This window comes from Taudactylus pleione, unplaced genomic scaffold (assembly GCF_031769625.1).
Source record: "Taudactylus pleione unplaced genomic scaffold, aTauple2 ptg000068l, whole genome shotgun sequence".
Lineage (NCBI taxonomy): Eukaryota > Metazoa > Chordata > Amphibia > Anura > Myobatrachidae > Taudactylus > Taudactylus pleione.
Window position 1 is genome coordinate 2,278,659 of NW_028284470.1, and position 18,603 is coordinate 2,297,261.

General features: G+C 45.1%; 1 protein-coding gene across 1 annotated transcript in view; it reads right to left on the reverse strand.

Moving 5' to 3' along the window:
- SLC45A2 (solute carrier family 45 member 2) overlaps nt 1-18,603 on the reverse strand; it is a 115,175-nt gene that overhangs the window by 57,623 nt on the left and 38,949 nt on the right. The gene's annotated exons all lie outside the window — the stretch shown is intronic.

Genomic DNA, 18,603 nt, shown 5'->3' on the forward strand with positions numbered 1-18,603 from the left:
GTAACACAACCGGGTGCAGCCTGCACCCCTTCATCCCCCTTATGACGCCACTGCCGGGAGAGTAGGTAAGTATGACAGTGTGTTACATTTATTTATCCCTGTATTACTGGAGCTGGCAGGGGCTAACGTTTATCATAATGTACATAAGACATAAAAAAAAACTAGGCACTCAAAATTAGAGACGTGCTCTTCGGTTTTCCTGAAATACGAACACACTCAAGTTGAACAGAGGGCCTGATTCAGAGCCGCTCGTAAGCGGCTGCTCGTTCGCTCTCAGCGATGTTCACACAACTGCGCATGCATATGGGTCGTAATGCGCAGGCGCAAACCAGTCATTGCGGTTGGAAATCGTGCACTCGCAAAACAGCGAGGGGCTGCTAATTTGATTGACAGAATGTACCGTTTGTGGGTGGTAACAGGGGAAGGTGCTTGAAAACGGGGGAGTGGAGATCCGAACGCAGGCGTGCCAAACGGTCAAAAGGGCGTTTAATGGGAGTGCATAATTAGTAAAGGAGCGTCATCGACCACGTCACTTGGTTGTCTTTTAGCCTGAACTGCTCGCAGTGATAGCGGTAAGAAAAAGCTACCACAAGCACTGCGAGCAGTTCAGATGTCTTTCGATGTTCCCGATTAATCTAATAAATAACGGAGATGACATGTGATGTAAACGGCAAAGGGACGTCTTTACAAAATAGCGAGCGCATTTTTCGTTTGCTCGCTCAGACATAGAGGCGTCAACAAACCGCAAAGAGCGAGCGCTCAATTTAAATAGCCGGCCCCTTTTTTGGAACGACCGTCCGCAAATAGCTCGGGTCTGCAGTCAGTACAGAACTCGGATTTGGAAACCAAACTCGGGTTTTGGAATGCACGTAAATAGGTCAAAATGACATGATTTTAGCTGTTTCTATTGATTTTTAATCAAGCACTTTCGGGTGTCCGCGCACATCTCTACTAAAATGTCAATTATTTGGATTTTAACAGGAAAACGACACTACCCACTAAGCTACTGATAAAAGACATTACAGCACCATGCTGACAGGGTAGTTTAGTTCAGCTACATAAGTAGATTCTGTGATAGTAAAAGGAATTTAAAAAAAAAAAAAAAAATCATGCAGCTGACACACAGCACTGTAAGGCAGCATATGACCAGTATCACCAGTTGCAGAGAAAGGATATTTGGCACCAAAGCAAACATTTGTAAATGTGCCCTTTGGTCCTGATTCAGAGCCGCTTGTAAGCGGCCGCTCGTTCATTCTGAGCGATGTTTGCCCAACTGCGCATGCGTACGGATCGTAATACGCATGCGCGAACCAGTCATGCGGCCGAAAATCATTTGTTCGCTAAATAGCGAATACCTGCTATTTTGAGTGACAAGAGGAGGCGTATGTGGGTGGTAACAGTGGAAGGTGCTTGAAAACGGGGAGTGGAGATCAGAACGCAGGCGTGCTTAAAGGACAAAACGGGCGTTTTATGGGTGTGCATAATTAATACAGCAGCGTCATTGACCACGTCACTTGGTTATTTTATAGCCAGAACTGCTCGCAAGATTGTGGTGGGAAAAACCAACCACAACAATAGCGAGCAGTTCATACGCTGGGCGATGTAGATTAATCTAATAAATAGCGGACATGACGTAGGATGCGAGCGGCCAGGGGGCGTAATTTTCCAAAAAACGACCGCAAGTTTTGTTCGCTCGTTCAGACCTAGAGACGTGAACAGACTGCAAAGAGCGAATGGTTCATTTGAATAGCCACCCCTATTTTCTGGACGAGCGAGCGCTAATTGCGTCCGGCTCTGAATCAGGCCCTTTGTCCTCAATGACCATTAGCCAGTGTGTAGCTCTACACAGTTTGTGCAGTTCTCAAAAAAAAAAAAAAAGATGCAGTTGTAATCTCAAAATTTGCGCAGTTTTTGCAGGACTGTGACGAGGGGTACAAGCAAGGCCGAGGGGACAGCATGGTTGCTGCTACGACTGCACTATTTTTCCCATCTTGTGAGATGCATTGAAGGGCACCCTGTTACATATAAACAGACCTCCCAACATTTGGGAGGAAGGTATCAAGTCCTTGTGCGTGCCCAGTTGCGTTTCATGTTGGGGGCGTGGCCATGCATCATGCCCCGATTCATGCTCATGTAGGGGACATGCCCAGTTTTCCCTGAGCTGTTGGGCTGCCATCAGCCTCTCTCAACAGTATACAAAGCATGGTACAGCAAGAGTGCCCCCCCCCAACACACACACACACACACACACACTGAGGGGGTCTTCAAACATCCATAAAGAACATATGCCAGGGCCGGTGCAACCATTAGGCAGCTGTCTAGGGGTGTCAGCCCCTGGAGGGTGCCGCTGAGTCCACACAAAAAAAGAATAAGGCATGCCATTTTTATTCCCTGCAAGCCTTTCGGATCTCCCCCAGCCCTCAGCGCTGCACTCTGACCTGTCAGTGTGGTGCGGTAGGGTCCCCCTGCAGCTCCCCTCTCACACTCCTGAGATTTGATATAAAAATGATTCGAATAATTAAAAGAAGATATTTATAACTTATAAACATCTTCTTTGTTTATTGTAATCATTTGTAAAGTTACTGACCAGCTTTGTGGAGCTCCCTGGGAATGCAGGGAGACGAGAGATGAGGCAGCAACAGCTCAGCCTCGCTTCTATACAGTCCAACACTGCTTGCGGGGCCACACTACAGGCAGTAAGCTAAACAAGAAGAATGGTTATACAGGCATGCCACTGAGTATGGAGGGCGTGCCTTGAACACTGACTGACACCTTTGATATGTCATGTGACCAGGAATATGCACTGCAGTATTTAGAGATTGGAGCTCAGTCAGCAGCAGCAATAGAAGACACAGTGATGCAGGTAGGAGAATCAGTGGACACTGAAGCTTATTGTAGTGACTGGAGAGTTACAGTAAGTAAGGGGGTGACACAGGCTCCCAGCACTCAGACCAATCTCCATGTGTGCCCCCCCAGCCACTGACCTCACTGGTCTGGGGCCCCACTCTCTCCCCTGCAGCCGGCAGCAAACTGACTGCAGCAGTAGACTCTGGACCCTAGTCTGTGTGCAGAGTTTACTGCGCATGTGGTGATTTCCCCACTGCGCATGTGCAAAATACCAGGAAAATGTCCGCACAAAATGTTGGGAAAATGTTAGCGGCGGCCATTTTCCAGGCAATTTCTGCAGGGCTGCGACAGCTGATGCGGACTTTGGAACGGTAAGTGTTAGAAAATATGGGTGCAGGGTGTGCGGCCACACCTCCCGTCATTGCATTGGCCAGGCAACATGCGGCACTGCTTCAAACAGCGGCGGGCAGCAATATGGAGCCAGGACCCAGCGCCAGCGGTCAGCTTGTGGTCCGGGCCCGGGACATCAGTCGCAGCAGGAGCTGTGGACCCCCCGCCGAGGGGTGACACACAGGTGCAGACTCCCCCTCAGTGACAGGAGCTGGGTGCTGCACTGTATAATTAAGTGCAGCACTCGGCTCCTGACAACTGTGAGGGAGCCGGCTGGCACTGCACACAGGGCAGTCAGAAACTCCCGCACCCCCCCCCTGCCTCTAAGAAACAACGGGACCACGGGGGTTTGGCCAAGGAGGCCACACACCCTTCTAGCAAGGCCATGCCCATGCCTGCATGGCCACGCCCCTTATCATCCCTCCCCGCATTGGGTGACACCGCGGGGATGGACGCCACTGCTTGGGTGTTCCAAAATACCAATGTAGCAGTATTACACTATATATGTGTGTGTTTTTGTTTCTCCATTTCATGTAACTCATTCATTTTGGTTGTTCAACTGAGATAAAAGTTAATGTGTCTTTAGAAAATGGTTTATTGAGAAGCTTTTTAAAAAAAACAGTGGGAAGCAAAGACATGAACCTTCTCCCCGAAGAGGAAGAAAGCTTTACCTCTTGTATTCATCTTACATGTCAGAGAAAGAATAAAATAGCTTTAAACAAAAAAGCAAAAATAATCCCACACCAGCGGCATACTGTATGTGAATGCTTCTTTAATATTTTATTTTACTGGTCTAATCTCATAATAATATATTCATATTTACAAGAAAATAATTTTTCTTGAAACTATACATTCGAGTGTATGAATAAGGTGCTGCCTATAACTCTTATAGAAATATTCACTAAAAAAACAAGAAAAAGAAGAGTTATACAAAAGATGCACCAAAAGGACCTGATATTGTTTGAATATAATAAAAAAAATTGTTTTTATTGGTATGCACTAAAATAATTCTAATTAGAAATCTCTTCTATTGGCGATATAAAATGTAGAATGTGCAAAAGTGTAGAAAATCCTGTGGTCACTGTCTCTATTATTTGATATACAATGTTAAGGGGGCTATTAGCCCTTTTTTTAAATGTTCTCATCTATGTATACAACGTTTCTTAGTCCTTCAGGAAAGGCAGGGATGGGGAACCTCAGGCCCGGGGGCCATATAAGGTCCCCGGAATAATTTGGTCTGGCCCACTGAGCTTTTTTCTGTTTGCCTCATCTGGCTAGAAGGGTGCCTATAATGGCACCCTGCAGCCAGAATCTATGCAGCAGTGCCGCCTGGTGCGTCCTTAGGACATTTCAGATGGTCACACCGCTGCCCTTACAGCTCTCCGTAGCATCCTCAGGATGCTCCAGGTATTGCTGTAATCACCGGTGATTGTGGTCTCGCCCCCGTGTGACATCACACGGAGGGGGCATGGTCTTCACCAGGCCCGTGAAAAATTTTATATATATCAAAATGGCCCTCAGCAGAAAAAAGGTTCCCCACCCCTGAGGTAAGGGAATATAAATTGTCATTAGTTACATATATTTCCTTTGTGATTGTCGGTGTGAGGTATTATTTATGTGCAGAGAATGGCACTGCAATGTATATCTAGGCTGCCATCATATTACAGTACTAAAAGGATTTACGACAACATAAAATGATTAGGTTATTAGTCTTAATAATGGGGAGAATTCACTTCAACGCGATGTTGAATAGCCGTGGGAGGGAGCTACCGCAGCTATTCAATACACCGCGCTGTTTGGGTGTGCTAAGGATTTCTTCTCGTACCCCCCTGGGGATGCGAAGAGAAATCCGACCAAAGTGCCGGGCGCGCAGCTATTTTTCTGCTTAGTGCGGCGCTAACAGCCGCGCGCCCAGCACTTTGGTCAAAGAATGCTGGTTACACCCTTGTTAAGGCGTGATAGGCACGATAACCGACATTCTCCGACCACACAGCGCACTGATTTGAATAGCTCTGAGTGCTCGCTCCCGGCGATATTCAAATCGCGTTGAATTGAATCGCCCCCAGTAATTGGTACACATTTTCCTGTATTTGACAAAAAAAAAATCGAAAATGATGTTGTCACTGGGTTATATTTTATATCTACAGCTGGGTACACACTAGGATAACAGATCGGTCAGCAGACCAAATCGCCATCCTAGCAGCTGGTTGGTAAGCTATGCACACTTACCAATCGGCCACTCGATGCGTCTGGAATTATATCACAACTGGACGGGCATTTAAATTTCCCCACCCAGGTTTGATGTCAGTGTCGGCGGTCCCTGTAGCCAGTGTATGGACGGTCGGCGGGTCGCCTGTATACACATGCAGATATATCTTTCAGATATATCGGCATCGGCTGTCTGTGCTGCAGGGTCAATCTGATACAGTATGTCTGTGAACAAACTCGTTTACAGACATATCAGGTATACACACTTGCCATATATATTTAGGCTACCATCATATTTTCTATAAGGATTTATGGCAACATGAAATGATTAGGTTATTAAAAAGAACCAACAGATGGTTTTGATAAGGACTAGGGGCTAGCAATAAACAGAAAATGGTCCGCAGCAATCCTAAAAAGGGTCTCTGCAATATCCTCAGTTTAGAAAATAGGCAAGATGAAAACAATATATAGGTTGCGTTGACCTTTTTCTGTACAAATTATGAGTCGAGAATGTGCAGTGAATACAATACCTTTCACATTTATTTCAGATTAATAAATAAGAAAAAACAGACATAGAACAAACAAAATCTATATAAAATCATATAATACAGCACTAGTGGACAAATTTGACACAAAAGGCAAAATTTACTAAGCGGCAGGTTCTGAACCCCAGTGGTTTGGTGGCGGTTTTGCTAGCCACAGATTTACGAAGGCCAAAACTACTGCAAAACCACCGTCAAAACAAATTTCAGAATAGAACAGAGCTGTCATTTAGAAACCGCCACCAAACCCCCGGGTTTAGAACCGCCCCTTAGTAAGTTTTGCCCAAAGTATCTGTATATACCCCCACAATAGTGTATACAGTACATCCGGAAATTATTCACAGCGCTTCACTTTTTCCACATTTTGTTATGTTACAGCCTTTGCTCAATACTTTGTTGATGCACCTTTGGCAGCAATTACAGCCTGAAGTCTTTTTGAATATGATACCACAAGCTTGGCACACCTATTTTTGGGCAGTTTCGCCAATTTCTCTTTGCAGCACCTCTCAAGCTCCATCAGGTTGGATGGGAAGCGTCGGTGCACAGCCATTTTCAGATCTCTCCAGAGATGTTCAATCGGATTCAAGTCTGGGTTCTGACTGGGCCACTCAAGGATATTCACAGAGTTGTCCTGAAGCCACTCCTTTGATATCTTGGCTGTGTGCTTAGGGTTGTTGTACTGCTGAAAGGTGAACCGCCACCCCAGTCTGAGGTCAAGAGTGCTCTGGAGCAGGTTTTCATCCAGGATGTCTCTGTACATTGCTGCATTCATCTTTCCCTCTATCCTGACTAGACTCCCAGTTCCTGCCGCTGAAAAACATCCCCACAGCATGATGCTGCCACCACCATGCTTCACTGTAGGGATGGTATTGGACTGGTGATGAGCGGTCCCTGGTTTCCTCCTAACATAACGCCTGGCATTGACGCTAAAGAATCAATCTTTGTCTCATCAGACCAGAGAATTTTATTTCTCATGGTCTGAGAGTCCTTCAGGTGCATTTTGCCAAACTCCAGGCGGGCTGCCATGTGCTTTTTACTAATATACAGGCCTGATTGGTGGATTGCTGCAGAGATGGTTGTCCTTCTGGAAGGTTCTCCTCTCTCCACAGAGGAATGCTGTAGCTCTGATAGAGAGACCATCGGGTTCTTGGTCATCTCTAGGACTAGGGCCCTTCTCCCACGATCGCTCAGTTTAGACAGCCGGCCAACTCTAGGAAGAGTCCTGGTGGTTCAGAACTTCTTCCATTTATGGATGATGGCGGCCACTGTGCTCATTGGGACCTTCAAAGCCTGTCTCAGAGGTCTACAGAGAATTCCTTGAACTTCATGCTTGGTTTGTGCTCTGACATGCACTGTCGAGTGTGGGACCTTATATAGAGAGGTGTATGGCTTTCAAAATCATGTCAAATCAACTGAATTTACCACAGGTAGAATCCAATTAAGCTGTAGGAACATATCAAGGATGATCAGTGGAAACAGGATGCACCTGAGCTCAATTTTGAGCTTCATGGCAAAGGCTGTGAATACTTATGTACATGTGATTTCTTAAGCTGCATACACACACAACGATTTTGTTATGAACGATTTTATGAACGATTTTCTGTCAGATTATCTGTCAGATTTTTTAAAGTGTAATGAACGATTTTTTTGAATTACAAATGATTTTTGCATATTAACTTAATGAAAATTGTTGAGTTGACAAGTCTGACTGAACTACAAACGTGAATGCACATGAACGTTAATCGTTCATCGTTTGACTCAGAAAGTGAACGATTTTTCAAACGAGTATCATTAAACAATATCGTTTAATGATAATCGTTCAAAAAATCGTTGTGTGTGTATGTAGCTTTAGTGTTTTGTTTTAATTAAATTTGCAAAAATCTAAAAAAATTTTTTTACATGTTGTCATTATGGGGTATTGTGTGTAGAATTTTGAGGAAAAAATGAATTTATTCCATTTTGGAATCAGGCTGTAACATAACAAAATGTGGAGAAATTGAAGCACTGTGAATACTTTCCGGATGCACTGTATATACATTATTCGTCCCTGACACACTACACCTGTTTTAAAGAATGTGTGGAGAAAATTGTAATCTAGCAATGAATATTATATATATATATATATATAAATATATATATATATATTTATATTATATTCTACACACCTAGCTTAAGGTTTGATACACCTGCCCCCCAACCCCACCACCTGTCATAATCCCGGCGCCGGCATCCTAATGGTAAGTTCTGGGGTTTGTATATACTCCTCATGAAGCCCTTGGTCAGAATGTACAGAATACATCACTTTGTACATAATAAAATTGGTAAAGGTAAACCAAAACACACTCCAGTTATTATTCATCAGTGAAAAACTCCATTGAGCAGTTATTGTCCAATTGACAGTACCACGCCTGTTATATAGCAGATAATAATATGTTGATTGTGAAAAGTCGTCCACTAAAAATCTGTAGTTTGTATACAAGTTCAAAGGACCATAATCTGCAGACCTTTTAATTACTCCATATGTTCACCAGTGTCTCAATAAAAAGCTTAAAAAGTTGTCCAGACAAAAAATTAGCTACTGGCTGTTTAATGGTCTGCAGACCACCTCCAAGTTACTCACTAGTTCTCCGCTAGCTGCACATTAAGGATAGTGGTGATGGTTAGCGTGAGCCGTGCTAGATTATACAAGATGGTCTGTTGATATTAAACACATCCAGCATGTAGATAGCGGAAAATTCAGCCGGCGGGTCCACCCACTGTGGGCGTTGATTGTTACAGCCAATGGCGGAACTAGCGGAGGTGTAGCTGGTGGCTTGCACCGAGGCCCGCTGTGGTGCAGGGGGCTCGTAGCCGCTGCACCCGCTGCCAGTGTCCCCCGGGACCCACCGTATTGAAGTGTAGAGCAGAATGCAGTGAAAGCGGTCCGCACTACACAGTAACAAACACACTGACGTCAGCTGCGGCGATGTGTTTGTTATAGCAGCCAATGAGAGTCAGGCAGACTCTCATTGGCTGCTGAGTCCACGGAGGGAGCCGGCTGACTCTTATTGGCTGCTATAACAAACACATTGCTGCTGGTGGCAGTGTGTCTGTTACTGTGTAGTCCGGACCACTCTCACTGCGGTCTGCAGTACACTTGTGGGGACACTAGCGGTGGCTATGGGCACCTGCAACACAGTGGGCCACGGTTCAAGCCACTGGCTGCACTGCTGCTAGTTCCGCCACTGAGGGTGGAGGGTTAGGCACTAAGGGGGGAGATTATCTTCAAACAGTGGGAATGGAGGGTTAGGGTTAGCGATATGCATAGGTGGAAAGTTAGCGCACTGACCGATGGGTGTCGATATCCTAACTCCGTCGGGATACCCATCCCCTTTTGTTAGCTGGCTTGTTACACTTTTTCGGAGTGTACAGTATGTGATTATGATTTCTTGTTTTGTTATACATTTGTATCAAAACTTTTCCTAAATTAGAAAAAAAAAAAAAAAAGAAAAAGACTCCAATAGTCTATCCTTCAGCAAGGGGTTCACCAAGGCTAGTTTCAAAAATATTACACTTTATGGATTTTCTGCAACTTGAAAAGGAACAAACAGTTCCTGCAAAGTTTCTCTACATTTCAGGTTATTCAGCTACGACAATTCTTCAACTCAAGTTAAACAAAGTAAAAAAAGTAATAACAGTTTTCACAAAAACAGAACTCTTGACCCAATGTCATAATTTACGTCATAACTTGAGAGTTTTCGTCCGCTATGCCCTATCCAGCTCACTTTGTGTTGATTGCATATAATATTGGGATCCTGAGCAGACAAAACATGCAGCATAACAACAAACCTAGCGACCCCTTTGTTGAGTTATCTGGGGTGATTTTATTCAAAGGAAGAAATGCTGTCATTTAAATGGGTTTGATAATGAAATCACAAACTCCGGAACATTTGAAGCTCACCCAAGTGCCAAGGCAGATACCATTAGTGTTAGTACATAGTTGCCTCGGGTTTGGCATCCTGCACCCTATACCTAGGACAGAGATACACACTTTAATGGCCATATTATAGTATGCGCTAAGACCTTACAGGTTAAAAAAAAAATTAATTTCCGCCATTTCACACAGGTTTCAATGTAACATATAAGACAAAATTGTGTTTAGAGAATCCTTTTTAAAATATTTGTGTCTAAATCAGATCAAAATGGTCGGATGTATACCAAATTGTTTTCGAAACAGACTAAACTCAGCAGACGCGAAATCCTAATGGGCGCACCTACGAGAGAATCATTTTCAAAAACTGTTGCTTTTCTTCCTGATAACCCACGTTGAGCTGCTGCACAGACTGCAAACCATTGCAAGACACTAATCAAGTGCATCAGAAGAATGGGTCTACGTAAAGATACACCAGAAGAAGTCATCTTTTGCACCTTCAGAGTAGGAACCATATCAAGCGCTACTCATCACCGACACAGCTGAAGACCTGGATACACATGTCACATTGCAAGATCAGACCACATTAGGAAAATACAATTTTAGTATTATAGCTTAGAAAGAGGTGGTGCTTGGTCACTTACTGTAACCATAACAGCAGACCCAGTTACCATCCCCACTCAAGAGATGGAATGAAACCCTGTCTGAATGATTTGTGACTTCACTGAAATGTGTTCTCCATGTCTACCATTGGCCTGCAGCTATTAGCAGTATGATTTATGCAAAGTTACTGCTTATGCCAAGGTGTAAGCCCATATAAAAAAAAATCCCTAAAGTAAGGCATCTTGATATGTTAACCAATATATCAGCCTACTCTACTTATCTTTATCAAGTATTATCTTCTTGGAGACAAACGGGATAATTTTGAGTTGGATGGATCCCTTTGTGTGGACGTAAATCGTGGGTTTTAGCATACAGCGAATGGGCAGATGCGAATTTACACATTTTTGCATATCTCCATCCTAGTCAGACGTATCTTTGCTGGATCGCTCATTCTGTGAAAAGGGCATTTTGGAAGGGGTACTGGGCAGCGATAAAGCAATACCACAGAACTGAATGTGTACGGAGAAGGGAAGCCCATTCCTGATGGATCCCTTGCACCAAGCATGGGGCTGGTACATGTGCCGATATGAATTGCGATAGACGGTATTGATTGTAGAGAGGAAAATATCTTTCTTTAAGGATAATTCACTATTGCTCAAGTATAACTGTATATGGGAATGGTTTTTTGAAAATGTAGGGTCATTAAGTTTAGGTAATCTGAATGCCTTTAGTTATGTTCTTTTGATGTAGTCAACATTCTGCCCACTGATCAACTGGAGTTTTAATTAGACTCAGGAAGCCTGAGGTTGGCTGACATATCTTCATCAAAATGTACATTAAATTATGGTTTAATATCAGCAGAAAAATGCAAATTATCTGCAATGGCTAGACAAAAGCATTTTCAGCTATGTCTGCATATAGATGATATGAGGATGCCTACCTGGCTCCTAAAACAGAAGGGGGTATTTAGACAGCAATCTGGTCACAAAGTATGATTTAACAAACAGGGATCAAATACTTCACCAAATTTTATCTGTTTTTGACATAAAATTTATATTTCTATAATAATTAGGAGTTTCCAAAATCATAGAAATATACCGAAAGTCTGTGCGCTGGACTGGTGTGAGTTGGGGGGAACTAGAACTTATACAATAGTTTGGGAGAAATGAAGTATCTAACCAATCACACATCCAATGGAAGGGGTATTATGTACAGTTGTTTGTAATTCGGTTAAAAGTTATGTGGGTAGTCCAAGTATGGATCCTGGGTTAATTAACAAGCCAGCCAGTCAGTCATCAGGGACTTGGTCGTGACCTCATTATGGATGTGGGAAAAGCTAATAAAAAGGTATGGGAATGTTGCTCTGAGTCAGACGTTGGGGACCGATTCAGAGTTGCAGCCTGGACCTGCATTTTCCTGCCGTAACCCCCGGCCCAGAATAAGCCACGTATAATTCCATGTAAGTTTCTCCCTTTTATTTTTAAATTGAAACACGTTTGTCTATGTAATCTGTTACCCTTTTTATTTATACCATTTCTGTAACTAAGCATTGCACTTCCTTTTCTAAAAAGAGTGTTCCTTTACTAGTATATCTTCATATATGCTTCAGAATCAAGTCTTTGAGATATGCTATAACTATTGTTTATTGCTAGAAGCAGGGGGAGACCAATTAATTGAGTGGTGGTATGTGTCACTGAGCCTGCACAAATGTTATAGAGTGTTAGGTGACCTGTGGCCCCTTAGTGTATGTTCCATGGGTGGTGGCAGCAGAGAGGTTTATGGTATAATGGGCAGAGAGATAGAACATTCATTATGAGTATTATATTTGGCTCTACACTCACTACATCAGGACTTGGGAGTCTGCGTGATTGCAGTCCTGATGTTAGAGTAGTACCAGTCAAGGTGATACAGTCATTGGCTCTGACCTAGTCAGGTTGCGGCTGTAGATGGAAAAACAATGGACGAAGCGGCCTCTCACTTGAAGCTGCACAGATCCTCGCATTAGCCGAATGGAAACGTGCATTAGCACAAGGTAGTAAATCAGGCTTCTGCGGCATCACGCAATAACAGCCACATTGCATCCAACTAAGGGCCTGATTCAGAGATGGACGCTAATGCGATCGCACCTGTGATTTCGTACGTAACGCAGCTGAGAAAATATGATGCTAGCAAAGATCACACGAGCATAAAGTCGCCCACTGCTACCTTTTTTCCTGTGTGCGACGACGCATACCTGCGTTAATAGCAGTAACATCAAAGCACATCGGCGGCCATCTTACCCTTGTGGCAGGTCAGACCTGCCGCAGCCTTTGGTGCTCTTCTGACATGCAGAGCTGTGTATGCAATAGCAGTGGCTACTTTACGCAGGCCCTTGTAACGGCATTCAAACGGCCAGACACACCTGCGTTTCACCTACCACCCCCCCATTAACACCCCAAACGCTCGCTTCCTGTCAATCACTCTGTGATCGGTCTCTGTGGCCTGCATGATCCCAGTGCGATCACAGAGCTGCCTTTGCGCACTGCGATGCATACGCAATGGCAAACAATCGCTCAATCTGCGTGAAAATTGCATTAGCGCCCATCTCTGAATCAGTCCCTAAGAATCAGCCCAAATAACTCAATGATGCTTGAAGGGATGGTTGTGGAGTGGAAGTGCAAACACAGACAGTGCAGAGTATGGACATGTATGTTTGCATTATTCCAAACTGAGACAAACCCGAATGGAGACACATAAAAGCCCGTCAATAGCCACTTGCAGGTGCCTGTGGGATGGAGAAAATACACAATGATAGTGGCGACTGTCGCCATCATCAGCTAGCTGCCTGTGCTTGGCTGACTTTATATTCATCCCTGAAGCCGATAGCTGCTTTCTTCATGTCTCACTATTATATTACAATTAATTTTTTGCTACTTTCGTTCCTACACAAGATTTTTTTTTTTTTGTATTTCAAGTCAAACCTAACAGCGAGCGCGTTAGTGCATTTTGCTTTTGTGCATTTGACCTGGTTGGGTGTCAGTATGCCTGGCACAAACTTGGCACACATGCGACTGGTGCTAGATTGATCTAGTCATGTGCAAGGCTCTGCCCCAATATGCACAGCTGTGGTGTTCTGTGCCAGGCTACGTGCGTTTTACATACTAAAATAGAAAAAGATTCATCTGAAGCAGAAGCGTATTTACTGGTGGGCTCTGCTCTCCACATAGTATAATTCTGTAGTCACTGCTCACTGCACTAAGCCTATATGAGAACGCCCCTCTACAGCCCAGATGTGACTGAACGGTGTACGACTCTACATCACACGTACTTGTGCACACTTGGGACCTCATTCAGAGCCGGTTGCACAGAGCGTGCGGTCGGTCTGAATGAGGGGTCGGTCTGAATAAGGTGATGGTCACGATGGTCAAGACCATCACGACCATCGGGGCTTACGACGAGACCCTAGGGTAGGGTCTCCCTTGTCGTAAGCCCTGGAGAGCTTCTGGCTCTGTCTGAGCCGGAAGCTCTCCACTGACATCACTAGTGATGTCAGTGGGGCCGCCCCCAAACGGTAGGCGTTCCCATGGGACACCCCCATTTGGACTCCCACCCCCCGGCCCGCCTTCCAAACGGGGCGAGCTGTCAATCAACATCGACAGCTCGCCCCCTTTGGATCGAAACCCGCTACGACCGGCGCTGTCGGTCGTAGCGGGTCTCACGCATGCGCACGACGGCGCCGTCGTGCGCATGCTCTGTGGGGGGCCATCGACCCGGTCCGAGCGCATCCTCGCTAACGACCGGGTCTGAATGACCCCCTTGGTTCCAGAGCATGTACAGTGTAAAAAAAAGAAAGAAAGCTATGCTCCGCAAACAGACTGGCGTTCAACGCTGCACCGGCCAGACTTATGTAGCATAGGGCCTGATTCAGACCCACTCGCGAGCGGCTGTCCGCTCGCAAGTGGGTCGATGGTGTGCACTGAGCATGCGCATGACGGAGGGAGCTCCGTCGTGCGCATGCGCCAGACGCGACGAGCGAAGGATTTTCCTTCGCTCGTTGTGTCTGATCAAAGGGGGCGTGCTGTCGATGTTGATTGACAGCACGCCCCCTTTGGTGGGCGTGCCTCCCAGACGGGGGCGTTCCCAAGGGAACGCCTTCCGTCAGAAGCCGGCCCACTGACATCACTAGTGATGTCAGTGGGAGTGATTTTGGCTCTGATAGAGCCAAAATCACTCCGGGCCTTGCGGTTGAAAAACTCAACCGCAGGCTCCGGCTCGCAGTGGCGATGGTCGCGATGGTCAAGACCATCACGGCCATCAACCTGCACGCTCGTATAGGCTGTGGGTGGTGACCCACAGCTATACGAGCGTCCAGGAGGACGCTCCATAATTATGGAGGACGGCCCTCATTCAGAGCGTGCGCTATGCTCAGAGCGTCCGGCTCTGAATGAGGGCCATAGTACAAATAATCATATATGCAGTACACAAACGTATTCATTAGTCTCCATGATGCAGCTGTAACATTTAAAATGATTTTGTTTGCTCTATTCCAAAATGTTCTACTTTATTCATATGGAAATAACTTCTGCAAAATTGGGCATGTTCCCGTTTCATAGGCTGTGGTCTCAAAGCAACCCGGTATCTTCTGAGCTTGCCACAAGGGACTTCTCAGAAGTTATTTTGATAGGCATGTAGTCATACAGTCGACATATACAATGTTGCAATGTTGACAGTTATGATGTTCACATGGTGACAATGAACATGTTGGGATGTTCATAAAGTCGACATCTGAAATGAAATGCCAACATTCTACATGGACAGGGAGCGTAGAGTTAGGGTTAGGCACTATGGGAAGGTTAGGGTTAGACACTAGGGGAAGGGTTAGGTCTAGTGAAACTTAGTGCCAGCAGCTGTACATCACCGTCTCACCCGGAATACAGCGCTGGAGCCGCCTGAGCCAGGTAAGTCATCGCTAGACCATCAGGAATGTTTTGTTGACATTCTAATCATGTTACCATTCGGTGTCGACATGATGAATTTTCGATGTTGTCAATGTTGACATATCAAGCACGTGGACATGCTCATGTCGACACTCTGAAAGTCGACAAAATATACCATACCCTTTTTATATAGTATGTGTAAAATGAAATACAATTGTTGAGTGCTGTAGAAACATCAGATACATTAGGAAATACTAGTATGAAAATTACAGCAATCTGAACTGTAGCCTTACCCAACAGGATGTCGCTGTATTCTGTACTGGCCACAAGAGGTGCGCGCGCTTTAAGGTTAAATAATGTTCTACTTATAAACCTAATAATTCTCTAGGACGTTGGTTCTCAAACTTAGTTCTCAGGACCCCAAACAGTTCATGTTTTCCAGGTCACCTGTGGAACTTTAAATTGTGATACTTGGCATTACAGTACACCTGTGCACCTGCTGGGTGCTGTATTAACTAGTCTGGTGTTTCTCAACCCATTATCAGGACCCATAACAATTCACATTTTCCAAAGTACCTAGCTGGGCAGCTGGGCACACATGTACTGTATTATCAACGTCACAATTTATAGATCCACAGATGATCTGGAAAACATGAACTGTTTGGGGTCCTTAGGGCCGAATTTGAGAATCGCTGCCCTAGGATTATTATACCATGCTGAAAATATCTGAAAGCAAGTAAAAAAGTAGAGTGCTGTTTGTTTAACTGGCTGGGAGTATTTTATGACCTATTACTATTTGTGTTTGCTTTCCTGTGTTTGTGTGCATTTGTCTAATGTTGTATGACCTGTATTTGTAACTCTGCTTAGAATACATCAGCAAAGACAAGTTACAGTACTTTGATGTGTAGTGAAATATTTTTTAAAAAGGGAATCATACATGTATGGTTTTTTAATACATTGACAGGCTGATGTAGAATTGGGTATACTTGCCGACTTCTAAAAGTTCCTCCCCGGGAGAAGCCCGGGGAGGAGAAGCAGCTGCGTGGTATTGTGGGCGGGGCCAGATATCCAGTGGGATACAGCACAAAAAAAAACATTCTTTTAAAAAAAAACCTTTTATTATTTTTTTTTAACTTTTAAAAAAAATATTAAATGTACTTTTTTTTATTTTTACACTGGAACAGATGGGTATGAGTACAGTGCAGCATACATCAGCATGCCTTATACACACAGCCACTTGTGAGCAAGGGCGTCTTTAGAGAGAAGAGGCCTGTGTGCATCCTCCTCCACTCACCCCGGCAGCCAGCAGTCGACTGACGCGGCTGGCCGGCCACCGCAGAATCAGTAGACTCTGGGCACTACAGTGTGCCCAGAATCTACTGCGCATGCGCAGATCGCCGGGGAGATTACGCGACCGCCATTTTCCCAGCGATTTCCTCACAACGCATGCGCGAAACGCTGGAAAATGACGCGGCAGACATTTTCCGGCCTTTTGAGCAGAGCTGAGAGACCAGACGATGGACCTCGGAGAGGTAAGTTTTAGATAATATGGGTGCGGGCCCACCCTGGACCTGGGGGCCAGTGTACACTGCACACTCTGCATCCATTATAGATACGCCTCTGCTTGTGAATCTGGACACAGCCAGTTTAATGTGCAGAGCAGCGCAACATACAGTACATCAGCATGCTGTGCAGTGCAGTGTGCCCCCTATACACAGTCACTTAACAGCACAGCAACTTGTGAGTCTGGACACAGGCCACTACAGCCTCTTTAATTAGCAGAGTAGCACAGCATATATCAGCATGCAGTGTGCCCCCTACAGTCACTTAACAGCACAGCCACTCTGAAAACAGCCACTTTATTGCAGAGCAGTGCGCAGCGTGCGTGTCAAGTAACAAATGGCGCTGAGTCCCGGTCTCGCAGCGCATTATATAGAACCAAGTCTCGCGTGAATCCAACGTCGGGAGGATGGCGTTCGGCCTCGAAATGGGATCCGAGTCAGACAGGAACACCCCTGATAGTAGTAGATCCTAACACTGCCATACAATAGCACCAGAGCATGTGATGGAAAAGAAAAATGTGCCCAGGGCATAATCATAGTAAGAGAATGATCAGGGGCTTAGGGCCTGATTCAGAGCCGGACGCTATTTGCGCTCGCTCATTCAGAAAAAGGGGCCGGCTATTTAAATTGAGCGCTCGCTCTTTGCAGTCTTTTGACGCCTCTATGTCTGATCGAGCAAACGAAACATGCGCTCGCTATTTTGTAAAGACGCCCCCTCGCTGCTCGCATCCTACGTCATCTCCTCTATTTATTAGATTAATCAAGTACATTGAAAGGCGTCTGAACTGCTCGCAGTGCTTGTGGTAGGGTTTTCCTATCGCAATCATGCGAACAGTTCAGGCTAAGAAACAACCAAGTGACGTGGTCGATGACGCTGCTTTGTTAATTATGCACACCCTTAAAACGCCCATTTTGACCGTTTGGCACGCCTGCGTTCGGATCACCACTCCCCGTTTTCAAGCAACTTCCCCTGTTACCACCCACAAACGCCTCATCCTGTCACTCAAATTAGCAGGCACTCGCTATTTTGCGAGCGCTCAATTTCCGACCGCAATGACTGGTTGGCGCATGCGCATTACGACCCATACGCAGATGTGAGAACATCGCTCGGAGCGAACGAGCGGCCGCTTACGAGCGGCTCTGAATCAGGCCCTTAGTACATTATCACAGGTCTCATTAATCGTCACACAAACCCCATCCTACAAGCCTCCTACGGTTGTCTTTTTTAAATGTATATTCTATTTCTGTAACTATTGTCGCATCCATGCAATGCAGATTTTATATATAATGTAATAATAATTATTATATTATTAAAAGGATCAACAGCTACTCCTGCCAACCATACCACCTATTCCTTATGTGTCTCACGGAGACGTCCTTGGTATAAATTGGACGATATGTACCATCAGTGAAAGGGCTAGCAGGGCAGTCTTTGACGTGACACCTAGTTTGACAAATCTGTTCAAAATGTAACCGCCGGTTCCAAAGGATTGAAGCGAATGTATACAAGGCATATTTCTACCACATGTAATAACTTAGTCATAGGCTGGGTACACTCTACATGCTAGCCAGGATCGAGGGCCTGGGTGGGCGACTGTGGCACTGCTCACAGAGCCTTTGAGCGA